Below are 17,879 nucleotides of genomic sequence, written 5' to 3' on the forward strand. Positions count from 1 at the left end.
TACATAAAAATAAAGTGTATTCATGAAAACCGTGTACAAATTAAGAAGAAAGGTATTATTACTCATTAAAAAGTCATAGTCCCTCCCTTTTCTGGCCGATGAAGGGACTTCTCCAATTCCTGCTGAATTTGGCAGAGTGAAGAGACAACATCGCTTCACCAGTTCCATTGTGACTAAGATGTATGGTCTTGCAAAGTAGGATCTGATTCCCCTGAGCGCATGAGAAGGCCTTCCTATAGCTTTGATACATGTTTCCAGGTCCTCATTGCCCATAAATTTTCTAACATTGGTCTGATCTAGGTCTGGATAACCAACAGCCCTTTGTCCCTTTATAAGAAAAAGGCATACACCTTAACCTTCTCTACTCTTGGAGGGGGTTTCCGATCTCTCTCTGTCTTGGGCTCATTTCTATTAAGAGTAAGGTTAAATTAAGAACAGGGCACTCTGCCCCAAGTTCTGAATTCAGATAAATGATAGAGTGAGGCAGTGGGAATATTGGTAACTTTTATTAATAATTTTGTCTCTTCTATCCCCTATTGCCCAAGAATGCCTAGCTCTTGTTAGATAATCACTTGTGAGCAGACCAAAAAAAGCATGAGCATAAGTCATAAAAGGAATGAAATACTGCCATTTGCAGCAGCGCTGATGGACCTAGAGATTATCATACTAAGTAAGTCAGAAAGAGAAAGACAAATATCATATGATATCACTTATACATGAAAACTAAAATATGATAAATGAACATATTTACAAAATAGACTCACAGACCTAGAAAAAAACTTATGGTTACCAAAGGGGATGGAGGAGGGATAAAATGGGAGATTGGGAATGACATACACACAGTACTATAAGGGAAAAGAATCTGAAAAGGAATATATGTGTATATATGCGTGTGTGTGTGTGTGTGTGTGTGTGTATATAATTAAATCACTCTTATACACTTGAAATTAACATGATGTTGTAAATCAACTATACTTCAATTTAAAAAAAAAGTAAGAAATTCTATCCTGAATGCCAAAAATATCTTTCTGTATTTATGTAATGTAAGCAGGTCTTTAAATGATCATTCCTGAAAGAAAAAAAGCATCAACTATTGACAGTGATTCTTTTAAATATACCTGGAATGTTTTCATTGGACTACTAAGTCTCTTCAGATACACTGGATAAAACTCCCAGATAAAACTTTTAAGTGATTTATTTTAGATTTGTTGTGCATTACTTGATAGTAAGTAGTTAAAATTTTTATCAAATCATATCATGAAATATTTGTTATTATGGTAAATCTTTGTTGTTTTAAAAACTGAAGGGGTTTTTTGGTTTGTTTTTTGGCCTGGGGGGAAAAAAGGAAAGAAATTACATGCTAGTTTAATCACTTTTTAGTAATAAATACTTTTCTGCTTCATTAAATAGGAAAAGATTTCTTATAATGAAAATAATCGAGTTATTTACTATTTTCATACTTGATTTTTTATTTTTTTAAAAGCTAAATGCCAGAATTTACATCACATCCATATGTACATTCTACCCAAGGAAACCATGCATTGATCATCCTCTTTGCTTTATAAGTGATTTATAATTTTAGCTATATATTACATTGTATTATAAATTAGTTAAGAAACAATATATTTATATATTTAAAATATTGTACCCCTTTACTTATTTGGCTGTGCCAGGTTCTTGGCTGGGGCACGTAGAACCTTTGGTGTTCATTGTGGCGTGCAGCATCTTTAGAACTCTTAGTCGTGGCATGTGGGATCTATTCCCCGATCAGGGATGAAACCTGGGTCCCCTGCATTGGCAGCACAGAGTCTTAACCACTGGACCACCAAGAAAGTTCTAAGAAATAGTATATTAATATATTATCCTGTTTTTGATAATTATAGAATGGACAACTTAATTATATTAGATCTGTATCACTTTAAACTAAACCTGATGGATTTTAAAAATCTTATAAGATTTATTTCCTAGTGGTTACTGTCATGTTCCTTGAAGTAAGTATTAACATTTTTGTTTCATGTAAAAAATAAACTCAGATGTCTTCTGGTAGTAAGTAATTCTGATTTAATGGCAAAGAAGAAAGTTGTTAACAACTGGGTTATATAGCTAACATTTTCCATCTCTTAAAGGAACGAAAGTAGCAGTTTCAAGGTTATGAAGCAAACACACTGATGACACGTCCTGTATTTAGGCGCACAGTTCAGTGGCATTAAGTACCTTCACAATGTTGTGCAACCATCAGCACTGTTCATCCCCAGAACTTCTACTGTCTAGACACAGAGCAGCCAGGTTTTCAGTCTATGAGCAGGAGAGCTTCCTAAAGGGAAGAAAGCAGATGCCAGGGTAAAGATAAAGGAAATTTTTGTAGTAGTTGACCCGTGATTCTCTGAGGAAGTAAAGGGAGCAAGTGAGTTTAGAGTGTTCAAGGATAGGAGGATGATCCTCCACAATTTTAAAGGAGCACCACTGCTGTGACGAGGTCAAGCATGGAGCATGGTATGGAATTTCAGAAGCTCTATGTCCTGTGATTAGAACCCACGGGCTGCTACTGAGGTAAGTGCCTAATAAGTCCAGAGGGGAATTTGGGTGATGTACCATAGCACCCTTTGTGCTGTTCAATTCATCAGCTTTATGCAGTATATCTAAGCAGTTCAGTGCTAACTTCTCAGTTCTCATGAAAATTCCATAAAATCAAGTTTCAACATACATCATTTCTGTTCCTCCTCTGAATAAGTTCATGCTGTTTCTGTCTCCCAGAGATCTATCAGCCACTGGCAGGGTTGGAAGTGTCTCTCATACTTCTTTCCTAAGCAGTGTGGTCTGATGCTAATACTTGGACTTGGGTGGTAGGTGGCCCTGGAGTTGAGGCCAGGTCTGCCTTTCTGTGGATCTTTGGCAAAGGTGTCAGTCCTTCTCAGCCTTGACTTGCATGCAGATTCTCTAGAAAATGGGATCGAATACTTGCCTCACTGGACTGTTGGGAAAATAATGTAAGACAATGACTATACACCATTTCTATTAACCCATTCTAGAGCTTTCATGTAATTAAGATAATTGTGCCCACTTTGCTTCTTAAGAGTTACATGCTATATCACTTGGCCTCTATTATTGATATCTTTGCATCCTATGAGGAAGGCTGGTTGTCTAAGAGCATCTCGACTGTTAGCCCCAGATTCCAAAGACCAGTCATCACTGTTTTTGCTTGATGCTAGTACCTCTCTCACCTGTGCATTCTTGACTGCTTTGATAAAAGGAGTGTCCTCTGGGCTCTCCCACGAACAAGGTTAAATCAGAGGATGGGTTCAGAAAACAGTCCATGGATTAGACACAAGTAGATTTAGCACAAGAAGGAAATAAACTCCATCTGAGATGGGGAGAATACACAAAACACTTGGTATCAAATTTAATAAAACACTGACAAATTCGTGGTCAAAAAGACTTACACCTATGTTTTCATCTAAGAGTTTTACAGTTTCATTTAGGTGTTTGGTCTATTTTGAGCTAATTGTGTGAGGTAGTAGTTGAAATTCACTTTCTTTTTTGCATTAAAATTTTTTCATTGAAATACACTTGATTTATAATATTGTATTAGTTTCAGATATACTGCAAAGCGATTCAGTTATATATATATTTTTATAGTCTCTTCCATTTTAGGTTATTACAAGATATTGAGTATAGTTCCCTGTGCTATACAGTAAGTCCTTATTGGTTATCTATTTTACATATAGTACAACAGTTTGTATATTTTAATTTGAAACTCCTAATTTGTCCCTCACCCCTGTCTTCGTTGGTAAGCTTGTTTGCTACGTCTATGAGTCTATTGCTGTTTTGTAAATAAGTTTATTTGTATCATGTTTTTCAGATAAAACATATATATGATATTTGTCTTTATCTGGCTTACTTCACTTAGTATAATAACAAATTCATTCTTTTGCATTTGGATATGCAGTTTGTCCCATGATCAACTGTCAGAATTAATGACCTTTCAGCCTTCTTTTTGTGGTCCAATTTTCAAGGTTTTTTTAATTTATTTTTTTGCATAAAAAATTCAGTCAAAGCTGAATTTAGTCACTTTTTAAGTCTCAACATGATATCACAAATTTCCCACCAATTGTACAAAATGTCCCCTAGGGCCAGTTTCAAATTAGGCTCACACAACAAAATGCACATTTCACTTGAAAGCTTTTGTGCAGGTGTGCCCAAGCCATCAAATCCAATTAAACAAGAGCAAATGCATTAATAGCTGAAGACTTAGTTTTACATCAGGCTGTCTCTAGAGATGTTCCAAGCAAATAAAATAGTGAAATCCCAAGAAACCATTTTTTTTAGACTAGCCAAGATAAACTGGTACTAAGTAATTTGGAAGAGTATCAAGTGGGATTCATTACAGCACTGATTGTGAGAAGAGGGTACCAACTGCATTTCCCCTTGAAGGATAACTTGTTCTTTGACCTCTGGCAATGAACCTCAGGGTCTTTGGCTGATGGGACAGGGTGGGCAATAGCTCTAAAGTAGAAGAGAGTGGTATGCGTAGAGAGTAAGGTGTAGAGGGCAGTTAGGCTTACAAAGGCATGCTGGGACAGACAGAGGTGGGGTGGGATAAGACAGCTCAAATGCCTGGCTTTAGAAACATGAAATGTTGTTAAGAAAAATTACTTGGAAAAAAGGCAAGAAGGTAGGTGGCACGTACTTTCAGTGCATTACTGGGAACTAACAGGGCTGGTGGTCTCGTCCAAAAGTTATTTCATTACCTAGCCTAAGGAAATAAAGCATTGTCATTACTATCAATTATGAGCTTAGAATCTCAAATTATATGCTTGATATTATCCAACAGAAAAAATAACCCCGAAGGGTACAGTTTGAATGCTCTCCTCTTTTATATCAAATCTAATATTTTAATTCTAACATTCCTCTTTTACTCTTAGTCTTCTTTTACAAATCTCTATGAATACCCAATTCTTCAACATGCTCTTATAACCAGCTTTAACTAACTGGCTCCTTTATTAATAAGTTATTACAATAAATCTTTGACACATATTCATTTTGTATGAGTCATGTTTCCAACAGTTTAAAAACTTTGACAAAATTCAACCGTGATGACCCAAACTATCCTTTAAGCATTCTTTGAGAAAAAAAGCGGCCCTCACTCCACCAAGGAGCCCAACTATAAGTGATCATTGGATTCCTCATTCTGCATGAATGTGTAAAGGACTAAAAAAGTTTAAAGCTGTGAAAATGTATTCCAAGGGCCTAGGAGGCTCATTCCTGATGGCTGTGATACTACAGCACAGTACAAACCCTAGGAAGCCAGGCATGGCAGATGAGCCAGATGTTCTCACATGATGAGCATGTATTAATATTTAAGACTGATTCCAGGTAGTCTTTTGCCTTAGCTAGCTGTTGCTCCATTGTTGAAAGTCCATGTAAAGACATTCAGATTCTCATCGAAGTGAAAGTTGCTCAGTTGTGTCCAACTCTTAGTGACCCTGTGAACTATACAGTCCAGGGAATTCTCCAGGCCAGAATACTGGGGTAGCTGTTCACCTCTCCAGATCTTCCCAACCCAGGCCTCCTGCATTGCAGGAGACTTCTTTACCATCAGGGAAGCCCTCAGATTCCCATAACCTAGCATATAAAGCTGTCTAGCCACTGCTTTGGTTCTTTGTAGCAAAGCAAACCCTTCTTCACATATGATCCATACTTGGCTTTAAGTATAACCCAAAGTTACTAAGAAACTCGCTAATGGGGCTAACATTCACTGCCTAGGTTGCTCTCATCTGCAATCTTTTCTGTCAGATGACTATTAATCAGTGCTCAGCTTATGTATCATGTCCTTTCTAAACTCCTCTAGACATAAAGAGTTACTTCCTTTTCCCATAGCACTCTGGTTCCATCTTTACAGTACTTTCAATACAGTACTGTCCCTGAACTGTTTGAAGTGTTTTCCCAGTTACTCTGAGAGCCTCCCAAAGCCAGAGATTACTTTATCTCTGTATCCTCTGTTTCTACCCACAGGTTTTGGCAGATAGAGAGGAGTCAGGAAATTGCTGTTGAAAGAGCACGTTTTTGAAAAAGTTCTCTAGTGCCATCATAACTGGTAAACCAAAACATAAAAACAAAGATGTCCATAGAGGGAAGAAGAGACTACTAATTTATTACTCCAGGCTTGGGATTAATGTCAACTTCCTTAGGTCCTTGGGTTAGATGAAACAGTAGCAAAGGGCATCATTTGTGTAACTCAATACAAATGAGCCTTTTCAGTAAGATCTGAGCATCAGTTCTCTAGACACAAACCACTTCTCAATTTTAAAAAAGCATGGAAAATTACTGCATGAGTTTCCTCTCTGAGTCGTGAATGCTGTCTGGTGAGGCAGAAATTAGACTGTATTAGGCTGAGTTGGCAACTGGACGGAGAAGGCAATGGCAACCCACTCCAGTACTCTTGCCGGGAAGATCTCATGGATGGAGGAGCCTGGTAGGTTGCAGTCCACGGGATCGCTAGGAGTCGGACATGACTGAGCAACTTCACTTTCACTTTTCACTTTCATGCATTGGAGAAGGAAATGGCAACCCACTCCAGTATTCTTGCCTGGAGAATCCCAGGGACGGGGGAGCCAGGTGGGTGGCCGTCTATGGAGTCGCAGAGTCGGACAAGACTGAAGCAACTTAGCAGCAGTAGCAGCAGCAGCAGCAGAAGGGACAAAATGACAAAAAAAACTATCTCTACTATATGGGGTACTTGGCTATACTGAATTATGTTCAGTTATATGCTAGGGTTAAGTAGTATGAACCAAATGAACAGATGCTCTGCATATTACAATAGGGTTAAAAGAGTCTGTAAACATTGGACAATCTCTAATCTCAAAAACAGTTCACATTCATTAGAAATGGACGATGGTGTACATTTACAGTTTTTCCCAAAGCTACCTTAACTCTTTGACTTTGGTCAAACTATAAAATGGAGAAATCCAAATAATATGGACATTCTTCAGAATATCACATTGGTCCACTATGTAGATGACATCATATTAATGAACCAAATAAGCAATAAATGGCCAGCATGGAGGAGTCTTCATTATGTGCTACAACGACTGGAAGATCAATCTTATGAAGAATTGGGGGCCACCACATCAGTAAAAAATTTTAGGAGTTCAGCAGTCGGGGATGTCACCTCCAAAACAAAAGACAAATTATTGCATCTTGAACCTCCCACCAGCAAGAAGAAAGTAAAATGCATCTTTGCCCATATTGAAAATAGCCAACCTTTTTGACTTTAGCTGTTGTGATAGGTGTGTAGTGACATCTTGTTCCATTTTAAATTTGCATTTCCTCAATGGCTTCCCTGATAGCTCAGTTGGGTAAAGAATACACATACAGTGTGAGACTGCAGCTCGATTCCTGGGTTGGGAAGATCCACTGGAGAAGGGATAGGCTACCCACTCCAGTATTCTTGGGTTTCCCTGGTGGCTCAGCTGGTAAAGAATACACCTGCAATGTGGGAGACCCGGGTTCGATCTCTGGGTTGGGAAGAACCCCTGGAGAAGGGAAAGACTACCCACTCCAGTATTCTGGCCTGGAGAATTCCATGGACTATATAGTACATGGGGTCGCAAAGAGTCAGACACAACTGAGCAACTTTCTCTTTCAATGACTAATGATGTTGAGCACTTTTCATGTTCTTCTTTGCCATCTGGATGTCTTCTTTGATGAAGTGCCTGTTCAGAACTCTTACTCATTTAAAAAATTGTGCTCTTTTCTTACTGGTGATTTTTGACAATTCTTTGCATATTCTGGATTCAAGTTCTTTATTAGATATATGCATTGCAAAGATTTTTCTCCTAGGTTGCGCTTTGTGTTTTCATTTTCCTAACACTGTCTTTTAAGAAGCAGGAATTTTAAATTCTGGTAAAGTCCATTTTATCAATTTGTAGTTTTATGGACTGAGCTTTTATTGCCTAAGTCAAGGTCACAAAAGGTTTCCCCTGTTTTTCAAAGTTTTATAATGCGAGGTTTGACATTTAGGCCTATGACTCCTCTAGAGTTACTTTTTGTTTCTGGTGTGAGATACGGATCGAGTATATTGTTGTGGCTCGCGAGTTCTACAGCGCATGCTCAGTAGTTGTGGCGCATGGGCTAAGCGCTCTGTGCATGTGGAATCTTCCTGGACCAGCAGCTGAACCCATGTTTGCTGCACTGGCAGGCGGACTCTTAACCACTGGACCGCCAGGGAAGTGCTCTATAATGTTCTGAGTGTATGTCTTGCACAGATTTTTTGGGGGGTATTTACTCTAAATATTACATTATACATACATTACTTAACATAGTCTACTGGTTTTAATACTGTTCATGGGGTTCTCAAGGGAAGAATACTGAAGTGGTTTGCCATTCCCTTCTCCGGTGGACCACATTCTGTCAGACCTCCCCACCATGACCTGCCCGTCTTGGGTTGCCCCGTGGGTATGGCTTAGTTTCATTGAGTTAAACAAGGCTGTGGTCCTAGTGTGATTAGATTGACTAGTTTTCTGTGAGTATGGTTTCAGTGTGTTTGCCCTCTGATGTCCTCTTGCAACACCTACCATCTTACTTGGGTTTCTCCTACCTTGGCTGTGGGGTATCTCTTCACGGATGCTCCAGCAAAGCGCAGCCGCTGCTCCTTACCTTGGACGAAGGGTATCTCCTCACTGCCACCCTTCCTGACCTTCAACGTGGAATAGCTCCTCTAGGCGCTCCTGTGCCGCGCAGCCACCACTCCTTGGATGTCTGGGGTTGCTACTCTCGGCTGCCGCCCCTGGCCCTGGGCCGCTGCCCATGGAAAGGCAAAATGATAGGATACTGAAAGAGGAACTCCCCAGGTCAGTAGGTGCCCAATATGCTACTGGAGATCAGTGGAGAAATAACTCCAGAAAGAATGAAGGGATGGAGCCAAAGCAAAAACAATACCCAGTTGTGGATGGGACTGGTGATAGAAACAAGGTTCCATGCTGTAAAGAGCTATATTGCATAGGAACCTGGAATGTCAGGTCCATGAATCAAGGCAAATTGGAAGTGGTCAAACAGGAGATGGCAAGAGTGAACGTCGACATTCTAACAATCAGCAAACTAAAATGGACTGGAATGTGTGAATTTAACTCAGATGACCATTGTATCTACTACTGCGGGCAGGAATCCCTTAGAAGAAATGGAGTAGCCATCATGGTCAACAAAAGATTCCAAAATGCAGTACTTGGATGCAATCTCAAAAACGACAGAATGATCTCTGTTCGTTTCCAAGGCAAACCATTCAATATCACAGTAATCCAAGTCTATGCCCCAACCAGTAACGCTGAAGAAGCTGAAGTTAAACAGTTCTATGAAGACCTACAAGACCTTTTAGAACTAACACCCCAAAAAGATGTCCTTTTCATTATAGGGGACTGGAGTGCAAAGGGTGGAAGTCAAGAAACACCTGGAGTAACAGGCAAATTTGGCCTTGGAATGCAGAATGAAGCAGGGCAAAGACTAATAAGAGTTTTGTCAAGAAAATGCACTGGTCATAGCAAACACCCTCTTCCAAAAACACAAGAGAAGACTCTACACATGGACATCACCAGATGGTCAACACCAAAATCAGATTGATTATATTCTTTGCAGCCAAAGATGGAGAAGCTCTATACAGTCAACAAAAACAAGACCAGGAGCTGACTGTGGCTCAGATCATGAACTCCTTATTACCAAATTCAGACTTGAATTGAAGAAAGTAGGGAAAACCGCTAGACCATTCAGGTATGACCTAAATCAAATTCCTTATGATTATACAGTGGAAGTGAGAAATAGATTTAAGGGCCTAGGTCTGATAGATAGAGAGCCTGATGAACTATGGAATGAGGTTCGTGACATTGTACAGGAGACAGGGATCAAGACCATCCCCATGGAAAAGAAATGCAAAAAAGCAAAATGGCTGTCTGGAGAGGGCTTACAAATAGCTATGAAAAGAAGAGAGGTGAAAAGCAAAGGAGAAAAGGAAAGATATAAGCATCTGAATGCAGAGTTCCAAAGAATAGCAAGAAGAGATAAGAAAGCCTTCTTCAGCAATCAATGCAAAGAAATAGAGGAAAACAACAGAATGGGAAAGACTAGAGATCTCTTCAAGAAAATTAGAGATACCAAGGGAACACTTCATGCAAAGATGAGATCGATAAAGGACAGAAATGGTAGGGACCTAACAGAAGCAGAAGATATTAAGAAGAGGTGGCAAGAATACACAGAAGAACTGTACAAAAAAGATCTTCATGACCAAGATAATCACAATGGTGTGATCACTCATCTAGACCCAGACATCCTGGAATGTGAAGTCAAGTAGGCCTTGGAAAGCATCGCTATGAATAAAGCTAGTGGAGATGATGGAATTCCAGTTGAGCTATTTCAAATCCTGAAAGATGATGCTGTGAAAGTGCTGCACTCTATATGCCAGCAAATTTGGAAAACTCAGCAGTGGCCACAGGACTGGAAAAGGTCAGTTTTCATTCCAGTCCCAAAGAAAGGCAATGCCAAAGAAAGCTCAAACTACCGCACAATTGCACTCATCTCACATGCTAGTAAAGTAATGCTCAAAATTCTCCAAGCCAGACTTCAGCAATACGTGAACCGTGAACTCCCTGATGTTCAAGTTGGTTTTAGAAAAGGCAGAGGAACCAGAGATCAAATTGCCAACATCCACTGGATCATGGAAAAAGCAAGAGAGTTCCAGAAAAACATCTATTTCTGCTTGATTGACTATGCCAAAGCCTTTGACTGTGTGGATCACAATAAACTGTGGAAAATTCTGAAAGAGATGGAATACCAGACTACCTGACCTGCCTCTTGAGAAATCTGTATGCAGGTCAGGAAGCAACAGTTAGAACTGGACATGGAACAACGGACTGGTTCCAAATAGGAAAAGGAGTACGTCAAGGCTGTATATTGTCACCCTGATTATTTAACTTACATGCAGAGTACATCATGAGAAACACTGGGCTGGAAGAAACACAAGCTGGAATCAAGACTGCCGGGAGAAATATCAATAACCTCAGATATGCAGATGATACCACCCTTATGGCAGAAAGTGAAGAGGAGCTAAAAAGCCTCTTGATGAAAGTGAGAGTGGAGAGTGAAAAAGCTGGCTTAAAGCTCAACATTCAGAAAACGAAGACCATGGCATCCAGTCCCATCACTTCATGGGAAATAGATGGGGAAACAGTGTCAGACTTTATTGTTTTGGGCTCCAAAATCACTGCAGATGGTGACTGCAGCCATGAAATTAAAAGATGCTTACTCCTTGGAAGGAAAGTTATCACCAACCTAGATAGCGTATTCAAAAGCAGAGACAGTACTTTGCCGACTAAGGTCCGTCTAGTCAAGGCTATGGTTTTTCCAGTGGTCGTGTATGAATGTGAGAGTTGGACTGTGAAGAAGGCTGAGCGCTGAAGAATTGATGCTTTTGAGCTGTGGTGTTGGAGAAGACTCTTGAGAGTCCCTTGGACTGCAAGAAGATCCAACCAGTCCATTCTGAAGGAGATCAACCCTGGGATTTCTTTGGAAGGAATGATGCTAAAGCTGAAACTCCAATACTTGGACACGTCATGCGAAGAGTTGACTCATTGGAAAAGACTCTGATGCTGGGAGGGATTGTGAGCAGGAGGAGAAGGGGACGACAGAGGATGAGATGGCTGGATGGCATCACTGACTCGATGGACATGAATCTGAGTGAACTCCGGGAGTTGGTGATGGACAGGGAGTGCTGCGATTCATGGGGTCACAAAGAGTCGGATACAACTGAGCAACTGAACTGAACTGAACTAAACTGGTTTTAATATTTTACCCATTCAAATTAAGTATAGAAACCGTAGCTCCCTTTAAGTCCCTGTACCCTCCCCTATTTATAACTTAGATATTTCTTCTATAGTCACTGCAAACTAAATCAGATATTATATAGAGATATTTTTTTGTTTCAACCGTCAAACATAGTTTAGAAACCTTGAGAACAGGAAGTATATTGTATTTAGCAATATTTTGTTCTATCGTGCTTTCCTTTTTCCTGATAGCCTGAACTTCCATCTTTCACTATTTCCTTTATATTTGAAGAACATTCTCCAGGAATTTTTATAGTAAGTTCATTGGTGACAAATTCTTAGCTTTTCTAAGTTTTCTTTCATTCCTAAAGGATAATCTTCCCATTGGTAGAATTTGGAATTGACAGGGTTTTTCTTTTCCCATAGGCTTATTTTATTATTATTGTTATTTATTTTGGTCGCACCAGGTCTTAGTGTGGCATACAGGATCTTTATTTGCCTATATGGTATCTAGCTACCTGAACAGGGATCGAAGCTGGGCCCCCTGCATTGGGAGTGCCAAGCCTTAGCCACTGGACCACCAGGGAAGTCCCTAACAGTTTTCTTTCAGAAACTGGATAATGTTGTGCTACTTCCTTCTGACCACCATGGTGCTGATGAGAAATCTGCCATCCAAAAAATGTTTCCTGTAGGTGTTATTGCTCTTTCACAGTTTTCAAGATTTTTTCTTTTTTTAGTTTTCAGAAGTTTAAATTTGATGTACCTGGGTATAGATTTCTTTGGGTCTATTCTGTTTTGGATATGTTCAACTTCTTGAATCTGTAGGTTTATCTATTTTGACAAATTTGTAAGTTTTCAGCCATTGTTTCTTTGAGTACTTTTGAGCTTTTCTTTCTTCTCTTTTCTGGGGACTCTGACTCTCTCTGATGTATAGATAGGTTCATTGGTGTCATATTTTAGATTCTACCCGTAAGTGACACATGGTCTTTGTCTTTCTCCTTCTGCTGTCAGCATCTTTCACAATTGTATTTTGTCATTCAGTTTGTAATTCTCCTGATGAATGATTTTTTTAAAATGGCATCCTGGACCGTCAAAGCATTGAGACTCTGGATCTTTTGTAAACCTTCTATTTTAGAATGACCTCTCTGACACTAGGCCAGATGGAATAGAGTGTCATCTCCTAAGTGCCAGGTGGGGGTGAAATTTCAGGTTTCCCATTTCACCTTCTATGATACCCCAGAGGGGAGTAGTGCCTTGTTCTTGTTGGATGGAAGTGCAGATTTTTGGCTTCCCACTAGGCCTGACAATTGAGAACCGATACAAGAATAAATGTGCAAAGCAGCTAAGAGCAGAAAGCAATATTGCTTCTTAATTTTTTTGTTAATTCATTTAGAAGCTTTCTTTTCATGGCCTCTATGTGGAGCACAATGGAATCAAGATTGCCGGGAGAAATATCAATAACCCCAGATATGCAGATGATACCACCCTTATGGCAGAAAGCAAAAAGGAGCTAAAATGCCTCTTGATGAAAGTGAAAGAGGAGAGTGAAAAAGTTGGCTTAAAGCTCAACATTCAGAAAACGAAGATCATGGCATCTGGTCCCATCACTTCATGGGAAATAGATGGGGAAACAGTGAAAACAGTGTCAGGCTTTATTTTTTTGGGCTCCAAAGTCACTGCAGATGGTGACTGCAGTCATGAAATTAAAAGACGCTTACTCCTTGGGAGGAAAGTTATGACCAACCTAGATAGCATATTCAAAAGCAGAGACATTACTTTGCCGACTAAGGTCCGTCTAGTCAAGGCTATGGTTTTTCCTGTGGTCATGTATGGATGTGAGAGTTGGACTGTGAAGAAGGCTGAGCGCTGAAGAATTGATGCGTTTGAACTGTGGTGTTGGAGAAGACTCTTGAGAGTCCCTTGGACTGCAAGGAGATCCAACCAGTCCATTCTGAAGGAGATCAACCCTGGGATTTCTTTGGAAGGAATGATGCTAAAGCTGAAGCTCCAGGATTTTGGCCACCTCACACGAAGAGTTGACTCATTGGAAAAGACTCTGATGCTGGGAGGGATTGTGGGCAGGAGGAGAAGGGGACGACAGAGGATGAGATGGCTGGATGGCATCACGGACTCGATGGATGTGAGTCTGAGTGAACTCTGGGAGATGGTGATGGACAGGGAGGCCTGGCGTGCTGCGATTCATGGGGTCGCAAAGAGTCGGACACGAGTGAGCGACTGAACTGAACTGAACTGATGTGGCCACACGCTCCTGTTTGTTATTAATTTCACCTGTGTCCCTTTGCTGGCTTATTATTCTTTATAACTCGTAAAGGCTAAGTTCTCAAATGCTCAATCCTGAGTACTGTCTTTTTATCTGCTTTTCTTCTTTAGTTGTACTTTTTCCCTAGGAAATCTTGTGCAGTCATATAGCTTTAAATATCACTTGTATACTGAGGACTCCAAAATTTCTATTTTCTTATGAGGAATCCTCATGGGATTCCTGATGGGTATTTTGAACTGCTCACTTGATATCTCCATCTGAATGTTTATCAGCACTTCCTGCCTTAATACACTGAAAGCATAATTATTAATTCCAACCTCTTTCTCCCAGTCTCAAGTCTTCACCAGTTATCTAGGTGTAGAGGTAAAAATTTAGGATTCATCTTTGATTTCTTTCTTTCTCTCATACCCCACATACAAAACACTGGTAATATTAACAAACTCGTCTGTATCATTCTGCACCCTTCTCATTGTTTGGTTATACTTACACAAGCATTTATTAATATGTTAGTATGCACATCTTGGGCTTTCCCTGTGGCTCAGCTGATAAAGATTCTGCCTGCAAAGCAGGAGACCTGGGTTCAATTGCTGGGTTGGGAAGATCCTCTGGAGAAGTGAAAGGCTACCCACTCCAGTATTGTGGCCTGGAGAATTCCATGCCATACAGTTCATGGGGTCGCAAAGAGTTGGACACAAATGAGCCACTTTCACTTTCATGCATATCTTGGTTTAATAGACATAGACTCCAAATACTTGCTTTTTAAAGGTAACACCCCTTTAAGCCAGTAGATACACACTTTTTTCTCCTAATTTCTTAAAGGAGCTCTAAATATATACAAACATCTATAGATCAATATATATTTATCAGGTTATAGTAGTAGTAATTTTTCCTTATTTTTTTCTCACTCCCTCCAACTCTCAAAACAACTTGACTAAATGGCATATATTTGTTCATATCTTTCATCATCCTCACAAAATCAAATAAGTATATGCATGTATATATGTATATTTACATATAAGTCTAAAAATCTTGCTTTTCCCATTCAAAAAATCCCCAAACCTCATGAAAACTCCTCCAGAACATCTAGTACAGTGAAAATTCTTTTCTTTTTGATGACAATATTCTTTGGTATGAATAGTCTATGAAGCAGAATTTCAGAAACAGAATTTGCTGAATCAAAAGATACACATACACACACACACAGAGTTTTTATTAAATGGCGTGTGCTAAGTCATTCAGTTGTGTCCAGCTCTTTGTGACCTTATGGACTGTAACTTGCCAGGCTCCTCTGTCCATGGGATTCTCCAGGCAAGAATACTGGAGTGGGTTGCCATGCCCTCCTCCAGAGGATCTTCCCGATCCAGGGATTGAACCCTAGTCTCTTATGCCTCCTGCATTGGCACACAGGTTCTTTACCACTGGCACCACCTGGGAAACCCTATATAACAGCTTGAAAGTGAACGTGTTAGTCACTTAGTCCTGTCTGACTCTTAGGGACCCCATAGACTGTAGCCTGCCAGGCTCCTCTGTCCATGGAACTCTCTAGACAAGAATACTGGAGTAGGTAACCATTCCCTTCTCCAGGAGTTCTTCCCGAACCAAGGATCGAACTCGGGTCTCCTGCACTGCAGGCAGATTCTTTACCCTTTGAGCCACCAGGGAAGCCCATATAACAGCTCATTGATACCCAAATCATGTTTCTATTCTAATGTTAGGAAGTACTTGTTTGTAGTCATGATTTTATGGTTAATGTGCAACTATAGTAACAGCCAGTTTTCTTTTTTCATTACAAATAATGAAATATACATTTCTGGAATATGTAACACAATTCCTCTATTTAAAAGTACACTGGACTAGAAAAACAAATTGATGACAGGATCATTAACACTAAGGAACAGATTCAAGGTAATAGATAAATAATCAAGGAAAGTAATTAGGTGTCTTACAAACTGCTGTGATCTTCATAAACCTTGTATTGGCAAGTCTCAACTTTCAAACATTTGGTCTTGATATAACCCAGTCTTGTATATCATTCATGTATACTCCCAAACTGCCTCTCTGATATTAAATTCAACCTTTTATACACCAGCGAACCATTATTAAGCACAGGCTATGGCCATTAAGAATGGGCCGAATTTTGCCAATGTGAAGATATTTGTGGGAGCACATGGGTAGAGACAGGGTTTCCCACATTGCCCTGGCTCACACTGCTCACACTGGATTTGTTGCCACTGCCAACCGTGCCCCCTCTTGGCAAAGACAGGAACTCTGGGGAGCCATAGGACTGAAGGCCTAGTTCTTGTATGTCCTTCCGAAGTTGGCATTTCGCAGGGAACAGTTTTCTGAGAATCCTCAGGTGGGGAGTAGGATTTGTTGAAGGCAGAATGGGATGGTAGGAGGCAAGGTTAAGTAGGTAGGGGCAGCTTCCTCACTCAGCTCCAGCTGTCACTTTGAGGGGGAAACAACTTTCTCTCTCTCCTAGAGCCTTAGCCAGCTTCTCATTTGAAGTGGCAGAGCTTTGGCCTGGCACACTGAAAAGAGGAACCACCCAGTGGTACCTCAAAACAGCTAGCTGTCTTGATCGTATTGCTTCTGTGTTGTACCAATCCTAAGAACCATCTTGTCAACACATTACTTCAAAAATTATGTTTACACATAGTAGTTCTGGAAAATGTGCTCAAGCAATCAACTGGTACTCTCTCCACCTTAAAAAATTATTTTTCTTTTCCCATCCAGGTACCAAGAGCATAACTGGGGGCAGTGTCTGATCTTTGGCCTTCCACCTCCCCTACGGCAAGAAATGCCTGAGTCAACTTTGTTTCAGGGTCACTACTGGCTTTGTTTGGGTTCCCTGAGATGGGGTGCTTTGGGCCTACAGGCACAGTAATGGCAGGAACAATTATGAAGGATTTTATGGAATGCCTCTTATAATAATGTTTCATTTTAAGACTTATGATATTTTTCCTTCAAACTTATTTGTAGGCAGTCTTAAACAAGAAAGTGGGAGATGATCAGTTATAGACCAAATTATTCCACAGCTTTGATCAAGAGGCCAGGCCTAAGTATGCATTTTGTGAACGCATTCTCTTTGAATTTAAAATAGTTGTACAGAGAACTCCTAGTACAGTCATAGATGCGGGCATTTAATAGTATTCAATCTTGCCTGTAAAAACTTGGTTCATTTATTTATGTTTGGGGCTTAGTATTTCCCACTGAACCCCACAGCTCAGAATGCTTATCGCTTTGGGTTCTAACCAGACTAATGCTATCTTAAGACTAGGTATTATAGATATCAACTGGTACCTCCTGCAAGAGAACTATCTACTTTGTTATTTAGGAAACAGGAGACCTGTAACGGACTGCTTTTTTCTCATTTATCTCAGTTTAGGTCTTTGTCACTTCACACTTAACATTATTCAGCCACCTCCACCTATAATTATAACTGTCCTTTCGAGTCTGTCCAGTGTGAAGTGGCTCCCAATAGCCTATGTGGTATCCAAGGCATAGGGCTCCAATTTATTCTTTCAAAGCCTAAAAGATAACTTTACTCAGGGAGAGGCATTGTGCAAGCATGTTCTATACAATTTAGCTTAATAATCATAACACTCTGTGCAGTAGATAATACCTCTATTTTACAGATGAGGCACTGCAAGCATGAAAAGTAACCATGCCTCATGTTACATAGCTAGAAAGTGGCAGGGCGGGTATACAATGCCTGGTAGCTCTTAATCATTGCACTCTAGTGCCTAAGTGCTGACATTTATCGAAAGTTTGAAGTTTACAGACATTATCTC

General features: G+C 40.0%; 1 long non-coding RNA gene across 7 annotated transcripts in view; it reads right to left on the bottom strand.

Annotated features, from left to right (window-relative positions):
- The window catches only part of LOC138424535 (uncharacterized), a 66,835-nt gene that overhangs the window by 46,977 nt on the left and 1,979 nt on the right, over window positions 1-17,879 (bottom strand). For 5 of the 7 annotated variants that reach the window (XR_011250835.1, XR_011250839.1, XR_011250837.1 and 2 more), the window contains exons 2-5: window positions 8,656-8,799; window positions 4,688-4,753; window positions 3,222-3,361; window positions 2,215-2,314 (exon numbers count right to left, since the gene is read on the bottom strand). This is a non-coding gene — a long non-coding RNA (uncharacterized lncRNA). Of the gene's footprint in view, window positions 1-2,038; window positions 2,315-2,704; window positions 2,972-3,221; window positions 3,362-4,687; window positions 4,754-7,260; window positions 8,800-17,879 lie in introns of those variants that run through there. The other 2 variants (XR_011250840.1, XR_011250838.1) reach the window with 2 other exon arrangements.

Source organism: Ovis canadensis, chromosome 19 (genome assembly GCF_042477335.2).
Source record: "Ovis canadensis isolate MfBH-ARS-UI-01 breed Bighorn chromosome 19, ARS-UI_OviCan_v2, whole genome shotgun sequence".
Lineage (NCBI taxonomy): Eukaryota > Metazoa > Chordata > Mammalia > Artiodactyla > Bovidae > Ovis > Ovis canadensis.